The sequence below is a fragment of the Thunnus albacares genome, chromosome 7 (assembly GCF_914725855.1).
Source record: "Thunnus albacares chromosome 7, fThuAlb1.1, whole genome shotgun sequence".
NCBI classification, from domain to species: Eukaryota; Metazoa; Chordata; class Actinopteri; order Scombriformes; family Scombridae; genus Thunnus; species Thunnus albacares.
In genome coordinates, this window is record NC_058112.1 from 6,330,553 (window position 1) to 6,346,031 (window position 15,479).

The following is a 15,479-nucleotide window of genomic DNA, read 5'->3' on the forward strand; positions in this document are numbered from 1 at the left end:
ATGTTTCTTTGTGCATTATCACTGCTAACTGCTGATCAGCAGAACAGCATGAAACCAACGGCAGGAATGTGTACTACGTCACCTGGGTGTTTGTGTGAGGGCAGGTGTGTCCTTGCACAACCAAAACAGGGACCCACTTGTCAAAATAGTAGGGATGCAAATAAAGATATTTTTTTATTATTGATTTTTGACTCATTATTGATTAATCTAGCAATTATTTTCTTGATTAATTGATTATTCGTGTGGTTCGTAAATGCCGGTATATTTTGAAAAATGTCCATCCCAAGTTCTCAGCGCCTCTTAAAATTTTTTTTGTTTTTCCAACCATAGTTGAAAACCCAAATATAATCAGTTTATGATCATAGAGGAATATAAAAGCCATATTTACATTTGGGAAGCTGAAACCAGTGATTTTTTTTCTCAAAAAAATTATGAAACAACTATTTGCTGCCTATTAATTTTCTGTTGACTGACTAATCAATTAATCAACTAATCATTGCACCTCTAAAAAATAGTGGTCAGTAAGAGTGGTCAAGAACACCACAGGTTACCTTTAAAAATTGCTACCAAGACACACATCTGGAGAAGTAAAATGAACAACTAACACAATGTGGAGAACATCCAGTATGTATTTTAAACGTTGAGAGTTTTCTCCAGACTATATTAAATCCAGTGCAGGTTTCTTAGAGCCACTATCTAACAACCATTAGAAGAACTGCAATTTCACAAACAGATTCATGGTCCAGAACCATCCAGTTGAGGCGGACTGCAGTTGACACTAAACATCTCAAATAAATTGGTGATCAGTTTTTGCTTTCTCACTCCCATTTGATTGTCTAGCGCTAACCATTGCTAAACACATTCAAATAAAAAACACTCTGTCATGGTGCAGGTCCATGCCCTCTAGGAGGGTAACGACCACAGATCACTGGACGCACTGGCCATTGACTAGTTCATTGACCCTTTGGTTGAGTGGTTAGCGCAGTCGCCTGTGGTCTGGGAGACCAGGGTTTGAGACCCAGTGTGGAAACCCTCCTTCACTACACACTCACATTAGCACTCAACCATACAGCTACAGAGAAGGTGCCTGTGGTGGTTATTTGGTATGTCACCATGTGTACTGGCTTCAGAAGTTTATGAAAATTGTTTGGCATCAGCAAATCAACTGTGTCCAACTGTGTTTGGAGATTGGTTGTGCTTTATGCACACTACAACAAGGGCATCCTTCAGTGTGGTCGGGGAGCATGAACTACACACAAGGTCATATGAGGACAAATGTCCTTGACTACCTCTGAATGTGGCATGAGCAGTGCATCCTCAATGAATTATGGGTGCATTCACACCTACATATAGTGGCTTCTACTTGTGATACAATCTGGTGTGTGAACAGGGTCAGATCTAAACAGAGGTCAACATCCAGAAAAAGAAGAGCTGCTTTCTCACAAGGCCACACAACCACCAACCATGTGACAGTCTCCACCAATTGGACTCCAAACCAGCGTTTTGTTTCAGCTGAATTTTGACTGAACTGTGGCTGAGGGCAGCTCTCATCTCTCTAACGCCTCAAACAACCATGAAGCACAATGTGGGAGGGTGGATTTTTATCTAAAAATGTTTCAAGGAAGAGCCACATCAGCACAAATATCCAAAATAACATTCTTTATGAGAGATGAACCTGAAAAGGTGTTCATTTTTGCTCTCTAGTTGCTAGTTTTACGGATTATCTACATGATCAATCAGATTGCCCAAATACTTTCCGTGCAGACCCAACTGATCTCTTTTGCCTCCATTTCAAATGTAGACTTTAATCAGTTCTGTACTCCATTACTCGTGATTTTTGTCTTGGTGGTGACGCACATCTCTGCATTCTCTCTTTCTAGTTCAGATGGTCACGATTTCAATTAATCCATTACTGATTAGTTCATCTTGCACAATACCAGGGAAAAAATAATCACCTTTATGAAAGTCTCGAGTTTGGTTTGATTAGTTCTGACCCAATTTTATGTTAAAAATAAAAAACAAAGACAGATATTCATTCGGCCAAATGAAAAAGCAGCATCAGTGAAAAGAAACCAGCAAAGCTTCTTTTATTTCTTTCTTTCTGCACTAATATACACTTGAGAACGACAGAGAAAGTGAGAGACTTGCTTTATGAGTGGTGAAGAGGCTGTGATTCACAGCGTGCACTCCTCATTATTTCACCATCTCTTCTCACAGAAGCATTACCATTTATGCACACACACAGTAATTGGTCACAGATTGCACACTGGTACAGTGAAGTGTTTATTTCCTCCTGGAAATGTGATGGTAAAAGGTTTAGCTAGCAGCTCTTCTCTCTGTTCTCCGCCCCTCTCTGTTATTCTTCTTCTTCGACCAGTTTTTGCTGAGTCAGGCCGAGCCATTATCCGGCCTCTTCCTGGGGGGGTGGGGGTGGGGGGACTGTCACACACCCATACACACACACACACGGGAGACAATATCCTCCACCAGTAGAAAGAGAGGTCTGGGGAGGTTACAGCAATACCAACACCATTTAATAAGTGTGAACTCTGGAGCATTGTTCCGGGACATAAACACATGTATGTTTATGTGTGTGTGTGTGTGTGTGTGTGTGTGTGTGTGTGTGTGTGTGTGTGTGTGAGTCCTATTCCACACCTAGTAAAGGAACATTGTATGGCTGCATGAATGAAGAGTATATCTATCAATCTCGCTGCCACAATTACATCCTCCTCCATCTAACAGAGGCTCTGCTCTCATCTTCACTCCTCAAAACACACAGACATACACATACAAAATGAATTAACCCCTGAACTGTGTTTTCCATCTGTGGCCCATTAAAACTTGGGCATTGCTTTATTTAGACAGATGCAGGTTAGGAGGCAGAGACTGACGCGGCTGTGCATCTCAAAAACAGCTGGTGTGTAGAAGGTTATTTAAGGATATAACTGGCTTTATACGCACAGTCTGGTCATTTCCTATTCCTATGACTCCAAAACTGAGTCTCTGACTAAGCTTCAACCCGGACCAGGATAGAGCAGAGCTACATGGGCTTCAGTGGTAATTAAACATTTACTTATACTACTGAGCAAGCAGACAAAAGAGAGAGAAAACTGGTAACATGGTGACTTCGCTGGGGCAAAAAACATGGGCAGTCAGACAATCCTACAGGTCATGTACGGGCCAACAGTTTATCCAGATTATCTCAACCACTTTTCTTGGAGGTAAAACCACAAGTGAGCACACCACACATCATATATTAAACAAACTCAAAAAAATCTGAATGTATACCAAAAAATGCTTCATTTTTCAGTGTGGTCCCGCACTACAATGCACAAAGGAAATAGAGGCTCACAGCTGCCAAACATTACAATAAATGGCTTCCAACGAGGCATGTACTGTATCATATCAGTCCCTGTCAGTATAACAGTTAAAGTGTGTGTATTTCGTGTATACTAACAAAAAAACTACACTACACAGATCAGTATGTAATACACAATTAGTATGTAATGTAGAATTAGGGAGCTAATTTGGCTAGAGCTTAGCCAAATTAGGTTTGGCTAATAAGCTTTTTTACAGTCTGTCTAATTATCTGCTCGTTTTTTGCCTTGTCTGACTTCTTTTAGTCACCATGTTCCTGATTCCTTACAATTAACCTGGTGAGTACAATGTTATTACCGAAAGGAATAATGGTCAAAACTACAAAAATAACACCCATTATAAAAATCAGAAGTATTCTTTAACAGACAGTCGTAAAGAGTGGAAAAAAAGGCTTTGGTGATGAATGTTCTGCTCCAATCACAACAGCAGACCAAAATGGGTAAAGCAACTCAAGCCTTGTACCAAAAAGGAAAATACAAAGCATGTCATAAGAGAGCAGAGCATACTAGCTGCGTCTTACAGGTTTTTTAGCAACAAGTGATTGCTCTCCTCAGCTTGTAAATGTGATTCTGTTTTGCTGCCGACTCTCAAGTTTTGGACGTTGAAGCTTCTCAGCAGCACACGAACAACCCACACATCTCATGGGCAACACTGAAAATCAGCTCTCACACTGATGAAACAACCTCAAAGCAAAAGATTTGTCTGAACCGCCAAGCTAATCTTAAAGAACCTAACTTTGCTGAACAGCAGCCACTGTGGCCACAAGTGGCAATTACAGGATAATGGTAAATGCCAAAATGTAGTTTAACAGTAGCACAAGCAGAGAAGAGTCATAAAGTCAGCCAACTGACTCAACCATGTTACACTGGTTACACTACAATATCTAGCTAAAGTTTGCTAACGTTAGCCACCATAAGCTGCTGGTCACACCAGACCAAGTAATGCTATAACACATAAACCACTGAGCGTACTGAACTGAGCAAGACTGTCTTTTATTGCTGATATTCAGTTTAAATTTTAAGAGAAGAGAATGTATTCTTTCATCTTTCAAATATTAGTCTTGCTTTAAAGTCAGAAATGAACTGATTGACTCTAAATATTCCACATGAATCACCTTTTCGTCATATTTTCTGCTGTCATTCATAGCTACTAACAGCATCTAAAGAACAAAAAGGCCAATCAATGTCAGCTAAATTACCATAAAATCTTACAAGATCTAGGAAAAGCAGAAGCTGTTGAATTTTTCATTCAGCGAGAACTTGTTTGGTTTAGCTGTTTTTGAATAATGCATCATGTTCAACACTGAGTGCAGAAATGTTATCAGAGAACTACAGAACAGACAACAGTGAGTAATCACTGTCAGGCCGGCTGAAGACAAAAACTGAGGTCGTGAGCACAACAGCAGGGAAACATTTTTCCACTGCGGGAGTATCAGAGAGCAGAGTGAGCTGTTGTTCAGCTCTGCAGAGGGTTTATCATGTCAATTCCTCCTACCGGGAAAGTAAGCAAGAAGTAGTTGAAATCTAGACTTCCTGCTCACTCCTTGCTGAGGTCCGGAAACATGAGGTTGATTCAGACTTCCCATGGAGGGTTTGTTGCTCTGATTGGTGGTACATACGTAAAGTTTTTACTTTTTACTCCAAAAAAAATGGGGGGATTTTTTGCAGATTTTTTTTGAATATTTCAAAATGTGTTTAAAACAGCATTAATGCAAAAAACTTGATATATATCAGATTTTAAAATATATCAAAGCAAAACAACCACTTTCTTTTATGTTTGTTCTGGGTTTTTTTTCTTTCCAAATGCGAAGATCTCATTTATCGTTTCTTCCCACATTTCTCTTTACTTTATTTTTCTTGAAGATTTCCTACATAGTGCTTCTCTCACAAGGACTTTCTTTCACTGTAAACTACGGTCAGCATCTTCTTGAAGCAAAAAGCAAAAAAATTTCAGGTGCACAGGAATAGAAAAGTTTCCCTCCCCTTTTTTTTGACATAAACCAAGTGATTTGATCTAAGATCATACCTGCTACCTGTTAACCAAAACTAACAGGAACATCCTTCATGCTCCTTCAGTCCTCTGACACAGACACAGAATAATAGCAACATCTACACTGTGCTAACACATCAGTGTCTTGAAAAAGGTTCTCCTGTCCACACGACTGCAGTTTTGTTATCTTTACACACTGAAGAGTGTCAGAAAGCTGCATGTTCAGTGGTGTATTTTGGGTGGGAGATGTGGGTTCCTTACTTCACTTGCAACTTTGCGGCAATTGTATTCTGCAATTTAAAAAATATACATTTTTAGGCTCATTCAACCATTTCTAGACCCAGTATTTCTTCACCAGAATTGTATTCCTGGTAGCTCAGAGAGAACACTTAGACCTCCGTTTTGGGAAATGGCGGCAATGCTTTATTTTACAAGTCTGTAATTTCCTAATAATTTCCTGAGAATCATTTTCTTGAAAGAACTATGTAATTTGGTAATTACAAGGAAAATAGAGGCAAAGTTGGGACATTGTTATTTTATTTTAGTTAGTTTTATTTTAGTTGGTTGTCTTGAGTTTAGAAATTGTTGATTATCAAATGATTTTTCTCTCAAAGGATCTGCTTCATTTGAATAAAACTTGGAGAAAATAGAATTGAACAGCTAACTATAAAAATAATCCAAATATGAGAACGCTTTAGACACTTCATATTTTGTTTGGTGTTTGGGGGCCTAAAATCCTGGCTACAGCCCTCATCATGATATGATATCTTGTGGTACTTTATTGATTAATTATTATCCTGACACGTTCTCTTATAATACTGTCACAAAGGTGTTTTTGCAGACATTTTCTCTCAGAACTGTTCCACTTTCTGGCAGTTCATTTAGACTAATCTCAGCTAATTATAAAACTATGTACAACTGAAAAGTCTATAATCTATAGAATAAATACAAGTGTGATTCCTGCTAAATGATTTTTATTTTCCTCTTCACTCACACTGACATTGTAATATATCATAGATACTATCTTACAATATATTACAGCATCACCTGTATGGTAATACCGTTGTTATTATTTGCTAATTATGGGGACAGCATCATATTGTAAATCATTTGATTTCCAACCCATACCCAAACAAAGAGACAGCGGTGCGTTTTGGGACTTATTTGCATCAGTGAGGACGTTAGAGACAAACAGACTGAAAGACAGACGAAGACAGGAGAGCAGAGACGGGGGAGCCCAGGCAGTCAGACAAGCCAGCACAGGCTCCACTGGCCTCCTGCAGCCAGAAACCAGCTCCCCTCTGCTCCCCTGCACACCCGCCCCACCCAGGAGGATGCCTATTGTTCCCCCATCCCCTAAACAAAGCCTGCCCACCCCCTACTCTCTACCCCACGCCCCCCCCCCCCCCCCAACCCCCATTGCCCCCTGCTACCCCTCAACCCACCCACTCACCCCCCACACACTCAGCATTGTTGCTCTAATAAACCGGCTCCGCTCCCTAAATGTCATTACATACAGGCTTGGGCTCTCCTTCTTTTACACACTCACTTTTTATCCCGCTCTGCTGCACACACAGACCGAATTTATCTCACTACATGCTGAACTCCTGCCGCCGCTTTGTGGAGACCACAACATGAAGAATATTATCACATTCGTGGGCAAATATTAAATAAAATGTTGTGATCCGGGACGTTTAAAAAGCAGGAAATTGAAGCGGGACTGCAGGGACGCTGTGGGGATTGTTTTGAAATTAGAATTAAACAGAAGTTTTGTTTAAAAAAAAAAAAAAAAGAGAGAAATTTCTCCATTTGGCACCTCAATAAGCCATTAACACCAACGACAACACAGACTTCTTCACAGCCAGGAGCATCCCTTCATTTCCAGGATTCACTGTATCACCTGTTGATTCATTCAAATGTTGAGTTGGGGATTTGTACCAAGCACAACTCAAAAGTAATTACGCTATTTTAAAAAAAACACTTTGAATTTTTTTTAAAAAAGTACAAACTCTGACTACATCTGGACGTCACAAGACATGATTTCATGCCAGGAAGATTACTCCTCCTATTCCCACTTCCCATAAAATATGTGTGCCGGATTTTATCCCCCTGTCTAGAAATGATACGACAGATGAGACAACAAGGAGGGAGGCAGCGAGCAGCCCGCCGCTCGCAACTCCACCATATTGTCACAGCATTGGTGAAGTACATGAAAACACACACAAGCATGTGCACGTACACAGCGGTTGTGACTAAAGCACACAGAGGCCATATGGTGCGTCCTCATCCACCGACGCCTGTTGCTGCTGCAACAATAGGCCTGCCTGGCCTGGACAGCAAGAGGCAAACACACACAAATGTGCACACACACACACACACACACACCAAATGGTCGTTAGTCAGTCAGTCTGCGTTGCTTAGGCCCTGAACAAACGCCTGGATTTGCATTCTGTACCTCCCTTCGTCCTCTTCTCTCTCTCTCTCTCTCACACATATACACACACACACACACACACGCACACACACACACACACACACACTTCCCGGGTCTCTACAGGTGCACGGAGCACTCAAAACAGATGTCAACGGACTGAAGAGGGAGAGGCACGGGGGGGTGGAAGGAAAGTGGAGGGACGACGGGAGGCTGTTTGCCCAGGGTGACTGACAAAGCTTTGTACACTCGCAGGCCTAGACACAGCAAAGACAATGACACACACACACACACACACACACACACACACACGGTGTTACACTTTCAGAACTGCCAGATTTCTCATTTCGAGACACTCTTAAGGAAGAATAGAAAGTGCCATTTGCTCCCCAATCAAAATTAACACTTTTTCAAGCGATTTAAAAATAGATTTCATTTCTTGAACTCCACATTTTCAGAAAGAATAAAAACATCTCAGATAATATTGTTTGTGTAGAGCATCACTACTTCACCTCATTTATGAATATTCTAAACTGTTGCCAGCTGCCAATGACTACAGAACAAAACTTACTCTACAAAATGAATTCACGTGCATAGAAACCTTTTGATCTGTTTAAAATAATTTGACATTTTTTCTGTTTTGCTTTTGTGATATTTTAAATACAGATAAATATTATCTCTATCTCACACTGACTGTTTTGTGACAGAGGTAGAGCTGGAATCAATTTATTGATCGACAGAAAATTAACTATATTTGGTAACTGATTCATCTTTTTCAGTCATTTTTCAAGAAAAAATGCCCAAAACTCTCTGGTTCCAGCTTCTAAAACATAAAGAATTTGTGCTTTTCTGTTTGAGTTTTTGACTGTAGGTCAAACAAAACATCTGAACACATCGGCGTGGGTTCCGAGAAATTATAATGAACATATCTCACTATTGTCTGACACTTCTCATGTAAAAAAAAAAACCCAACTATTTATTGATTATTTGAGAAAATAATCTTCAGACTCACTAAAACGACTAACAAATGTGAATATTACCTGAGCCATAAACTACCTGTGACTGTCAGTATTTTCCTGGATGTGCAAAATCTCCTCAGTAGCAAAACAAAACCCTTATTTCCATCTGACAGTTTCATTCAGCCAAAATCAACTTGGAAAAAAAAAGAGCCCAAACTATTATTCTGAACTCAAATCCTTTTATCTAACATACCCCTCCCCTCATCTGACAGATGGGTTGCTGTTACAGAATTAATGCATCTACTATGTTTCATCCTACAGGCTGTAATTTTCTCCAATAATTACATTGTGGTTTGGCCTGCATTGCCACAGATCTCTTACTATAAAGGACAAGAGCAGTCCTTTAATCAATATTTAAAAGGAAATACACAACACACTTATAAGCCCATATGGGGAATATTACAGGCTGCTGATACCAGAAAAGTGATTTAAAAAGCTAGAAGGTCTTTCTCACTACCACAACAACCACAAGTCTCTTCAAAATATACGATGTGATATATATGATGAAAACAAACTGTAATAATAGTAGAAGGAAAACAATAAATTGATTTAAATGATATTTTCATAAAAGTGATAAATTACCCTCATTCCTCACAGCTTTAGTCTACAACCTGTAAATGATCTTTAAGTATTGATTTACATATTGAAAGACGTGTCAGACTTCATAAACTGAGTTTTATCCCCTTAATATTTCAGTGGTGATGGAGTAGAGAGATAAACGCGTTCACAAATCCACCAGCAGCCTGTCTGATCGTGTTCTCATTGAGCATATAATGTGCTCTGACCACTGGGTAAACACTGACTGTGTGCATGTTATCAGCCTATGGCCTGTTCCTGTGACTGGGGCCTGCCTGCCTGCCTGTGAAGGGAAAGAGAAAACCCCGCCGATGCAACAAGTCCCCCATTCACTCCCAGCTTTGTTAAGCTGCCTCCCAGCGCTGCAGCGAAAAAATATATGTTTTCATCCTTTTCGCGTTACATACAGGTCGATTCATGAACCCAACTCTGCCGGGAACATATCTTATAGTGTGTATTTTATTACAAGAGAAAAAGAAGTGATAGAAAGCAAGGTTTGTTTCTTTCTGTCGGGAGAAAGGGGGATAAAACTGTAGTGAAAGCGACATCCCTCGCTTTGAATCTCACACGGCAAAGCATTAATAAGCTTGTTGGACTTGTTTAACATCTAGAAGGGCTTTGTGTGTGTCGATTTCGCTAGCGATGTCGCCGAAATTGTTTTAATATAAGCTTCAGTGACCACTTCGGGGTTTTAGAAAGAAACGAAACGTCCGGGGGCTTTCAGACGCGCAGGCTACAAGCTGAGGGAGAGACTCCTCCTTGGGAACTTACCTCGATTCATACGCCTCTTTATGGATTAATTCCCACACTTTTCCACGGTTCGGAGTCGCTACAGCATCGGGAAGCCCTCCGCCAACTGCAGGGTCTCCTCTCGGTTTTGGTTTGTTGAAGGATCGGGCGCGCTGAGTGCGTAAAATGCGCAGCGTCTCTCCAAGGATGCGAAATATGCGCGGAATGGGAGCAGGAATGAAATGAACGCAGTGGACTGAGTTGAACGGGGCGGGGTGAGAGGGACTGGCGTCACCCTGGATGGATGAAATAGAGTGAGAGAGAGATGGGAGGATGGGTGGAAAAAAAAAAGAAAGAGAAAGAGAGCGAGGGGGAAGGGGCCGGACTGTATGGGCTGCGTCCAACAACAAAAGAAAAGAGTGGAGCGCCCAAACTCTATTCAGTGGAGGAAGAGAATGGCTCGAGATAAAACACGGTCTGCTGTGCACGAGCAAGCAGCTGACAACGAATCAGAAAACACACTGACAGCAGCTATGAGCCAGTTACATTTGAAACTTTTATAGCCACGTGAAATACAATTTAAGACAAAGTTAGTCCTCAAAAATATCTCAAAAGTGTCAAAAGAAAAGTAAAACATGACATTTTAAATCACCTAAAGGCCACTGTTACACATGCTAACACATTTCACCTTAAGACATTTATCAGTTTGCATGTGGATAATTGTCAAATAAAACCTTTTCATAGAAAGTTATCAAAACCTCCTAATTTAAACTGTATCATCCTTATTATGTCCTCGGAGCCTCCATACACAGACATACACTTAATATTTAGTGGGAGGGATTTCCTTTAATTCATTCAACTGTTGCTGCTGCTCACTTTCTACATGTTGCTGTGTTTGACCTGTTACACTAGCAAGCAGCATTTTAAGCTTTAATGTTATGTTCCTGTAGCATAACCGACATTTATAAAAAGTTAAGCTGACGCGACATCATCAAAAGCTAAAACAATTTATTTTCAGTTGGCTACCTTCCATGTTTATATCGTATATGATGGAGTGTAGTATTAATGTGTGCTGTCATCTAGATGTTTGTTAAAACTGCAGTGATGTTATCTGACATTTTAGCTCATCATCTTAAGCTAAACCCAGATTTGTTGTAAATTTAAATGAATAAGCAGTGAAATCAAACTTACATTGCTGACCCCCCCTCACCCCCCACCCCCACCACACACACACACACACACACACACACACACACACACACACACCCGGACCGCCCTGAAGGACCCTACTTTTGGGAGCCACTGCCCTGACCAGAAAATCTTTGTCTCTCCCTCAGATCTTTGAATGCAGCAGGCAGCCGCCTCAGCCTCATAAAGGAGTTGTTGTTTACTACTAAGCTCTGCCTATCTCAGGTTTCATCCCCCCAGGCACCGCTGGACTGTCATCTCTCCATAGGGAGGGGCCGTGACATAAAACAAACACAGATATGCCAGGGTCACAGCCTGGAACACCTACTGCAACCCGACACCACAGCCTGGCCAGCCTGCAAGACTACAGCATTCCACATGGCAGCATGTCTGTGTTTGTGTGTGTGTGTAATGCAAATTCTCACAGATGCATACAAACACACCCGTATACAGCTGAGTCACATGTGGACTGTACAGAGGATGTTTCTGTAACATCTTTGTGGAGGCATGTGTGGCTCATTTCCAGACTCTGAGCCGTGCAAACACAGAACAGGCTAGTAAAACATTCAGCTCAGTGACCCCAAGGTCAACAGTCTGACCTCAAATCTGACCTCACCTGGTTTCCTGATGTTTTATTAACGCTGTCTGTGGCCGGATCCTAAATCAGCTTCATCGAAGGCCAGAAGCTTGATTCTAAGGGCAAAAATGCAATTAGACATTTATTATTTAGAAATATATCACCATGGTGACATAAATCTTAGCGAGCTGAAGATTTATGTCACCATGCTGTTTTGGTGTATGTGATAAACAGTGGTGGAATGTAAGTTTTAAGTATGATGCTCAATGTTTTTATATTAACAGTATATCACTTAAAGGTGTCACTTGCTGTGTCAAACCCACAGTGAGTTGTCACCTGACTGTTCTTCCCCTCAGCTCTACTGAGCTTTTTAGGGTCTTTCAGCTCATTGTTGTGGGTTTTCAGCCTGCAGCTTTCCTGTCTCGGTTCTCTCTCATGGCTCTCATAGTGGTTTTTTCAGCTGCAGATCACAGTTTAAAGCTAAAAACCTGCTGTCTACTACCCGGCCAGCGTAAAACAGCAGACAGACAAAATGGGCCACTTTGCTCTGTTTTGGCTATTTGGTCCCCATCAAAACCTTTAGCTGCTATATGCTCCACTATGTTCAGCAGCTAGCTGCTGTCTGTTGTTTGCTGCTGGGCAGGTAGTTTAAGAGACTACTCTCAACACCATGAAGTGTGTGAGATTGAATCAAAACAGGAAAGTTGCCACCGTTAAATGAAAACAATGAGCGGAAAGCTTCTACGGAAAATATGAAAATTATAATGAAGCAGCTTTGACGTTTTTATTTTCTATTAAAATATTACAAACTGTCAGCTTAGTGGAATATTTCAACCTGTTTTTACTGCAAATCCATCCAGATGTTAAAATCCACTTTTTCATAATTCTACTGCTGCAGCATGTCTTATTCTTTCTTGTTTCAAGATACAGACACTCATTTTTCATGTTTAAACAAGTTGATTTAAATCAAAAACAGGTTGAAATATTCTTGCCTTAACACAAAATAAAATGGAGGTTTTAGCAGATTAAACTGTCCAACACTTTAAATTTAGCCATACCTCAACCAAATACAACAAAAATGCTGAAGTGATAATAATATTATAATACTATCATATATGTATAGACACAATGAACACTATGAAAAGGGGCGATTCAGGATGAGTATTTTCACCTTGTTCTTTAGTTCATTTTGCAGATAATACCTTTGTACTTTAACTGAAGTAAGATTTTGAATGCAGGACATTAATTGTACTGGAGTATTTTTACACTTCTGTGTTTCTCTTCTTAGTTAGGTAAAGGATCTGAGTAGTTCTCCCACCACTGGTCATAAATAGATCAGAATCGCCGCTCAGATCTAGTTTGAGTAGTAGAGCATGGATTATGAACATGAAGTCTAAATAGACTTGACTGTCACACCCTTGAGACTCTCTGAAGTGCTAAAAATAATTTTGTGGAGAGACAAATTTGTCCAACAAGCTCTACTCCGGGCAGCGCTGCTTTAACTGGAACCTTCTAATCTGTGCATCCATCTCAATCTGCATATAATTTCACATTTTGGTCTCTTCCGTGCCTGAAATGACAGGGGGAAAAAGATGAATTTCAGTATGTCAGTGTTGACGGAGGCAAAATGTCAGCAAGAGCCCTCTTGTGGTCTGTGGAGAGCGATCTAAACAATGAGGGTGTGGACTCTCCACATGGGTTTGACCAGATCATACAGGCTGGGTGTAGGATGACATTTACAGTATGCTGGTAATGAACAAACAGTACTCAATACTCATAATATACATAAAACCTGTCAAAGAACCTCTGAGCACCAAACTGTCAACCTGCTCACTCACTGGGAGCAAATTTTGAATGCTTAAATGTATAAAAACTCTTTCAGACGTGCACGTTGTTACGTCACTATGGTGGCATTTTAACATGTTGGTCTCTTGTTTAAATAAGCTCTTGAGTCACTTTTCCATAAAGTCACGACATCAACCTGACTGGGTCTAACACAGCTTTAGTCTAAATTGAACGTTGTCATATTACCTTTAAGGTTACAGCAGCACAGGGTTGAAAACATTTCATTTTTAAATCACTATGAGTGAACCAATTTTAAAGATGCCCTCGACATTTTTTTCACACCATATAAAAATACTCTGCTTTGAATTAGAATTTTGTTCTAATGTTTTTTTCCACAAAAATAACCAACGAAAAATCCTTAAAATTTCCTTTACTCTGTCCAAAGTAGTTGTAATGTCACAAACCACTCGTAGGTACATGTCATATTTAAGGCACAGAGAAACTTTCCCTCTTCAGCAGATAAATATGAAAACAGCCTTCTATTGTCAAACTCCGCACATCATCTGCACAGTGAGGCTCAAACATCAAAATGAAGCATCAAAAAGCAAAACATATTTTAAAGTAGGGGGGGGGCTTTAAGTGGTAGAGGACATTCTTTCAGATCAATCCATACAAATATGTTTATCTCTTTTTTCCGCTCATGGTGCAGGGAACGTTCATCAGATCCCCAAATTTTCAACTTTTATTCATTTGAACAGCTTACTAAGATCCAGCAAAATGCTTCAAAATGTTAGTAAAGCATTTAAAGCAGCAGAATTTTATATTCTATCTAATAAATGATGACACTGATGAGTGGGGGTGGGGCGTTCTTCACACCACTATGGTAATTGGTCAAGCCACAGAGATATTCAATTCAATTCAATTGCAAACTTAGTTTCAATCTCCGTCACTGATGCAGCCTGTGATAACTGGGAACATGTTTATCCCTTTTCTCATTATTTGCCAGGTATCACACAAGCAAATCTCTCAACTCAGTTATTTGAACAGTATCATTAAGGAACATTTAGTTAAGGGACACCTACTGTATGTCTGAATGACAAAAGTCCATATTGTAACAGAAAAAACAGCAAGGTCACAGGTTTCATTTTTAGCAGAGAAATACCAACGTCAAATGTTTCTGAGGGTGCAGTTAGAGAGACTCCTAAAACCTGGTTGACACATCCGCTGTACAGAGCTGGAGGACCTTGCCCAGGTACTGGCATGGTACTGGACTCCTAGAGCAGAAAAAACGTGTATTCCACTACAGGAAAGTGGACAAGCTTTATGCTCTCCTGCATATGATTGAGGGGGCAGGGGAGTTTGTTAATCCTCTTTGCATGTATGTTGCAGATCTGGAACCGGCCCATGAATGTATGCGTTCCCTGAAGTATCCTTTAGGATATATTGCTGGATGAGAGGGTGCCAAGCCGCAGCTGTGTTCACCATACACTCAGATCAAAAGCCACTTTTGCATTCTTTGCATTGAAAGGGTTCTTAGACAAGGATGTCCCTTGTCTCCTCTGCTGTTTGTGGTTTTCTTGTGTATCAAAGAGAAGAAGAGAGTTAACATTTTAACAAGTAGAAAACTGATTAAAAATGAAAACAACCTGAACTTTGGCCTTGATGCTTTGGTAACACTGCAGCGCACCACACTGAATGGATCTGAAATTCAAAAGAATGAGTAATTTAAGTAAGACTTGAGCACAAAAATTAATCAAACTTTCACCTGATGGAATTTATCACCCACGATGAGACTGTAACATAAAAA

General features: G+C 40.3%; 1 protein-coding gene and 1 long non-coding RNA gene across 2 annotated transcripts in view; one reads left to right on the forward strand and one right to left on the reverse strand.

Moving 5' to 3' along the window:
* The window catches only part of tead1a (TEA domain family member 1a), a 45,862-nt gene extending 35,456 nt beyond the window's left edge, over positions 1 to 10,406 (reverse strand). Inside the window, exon 1 of the mRNA XM_044357066.1 lies at positions 10,165 to 10,406. The gene's annotated coding sequence lies outside the window, so the exon portion shown is untranslated. The remainder of the gene's footprint in view (positions 1 to 10,164) is intronic.
* On the forward strand, positions 9,481 to 14,289 carry LOC122986015. The gene is made up of 3 exons (XR_006404222.1): positions 9,481 to 9,490; positions 13,044 to 13,048; positions 14,164 to 14,289. It is a non-coding gene; the product is annotated as an uncharacterized LOC122986015 (long non-coding RNA).
* The last annotated feature ends 1,190 nt before the right edge of the window (positions 14,290 to 15,479 follow it).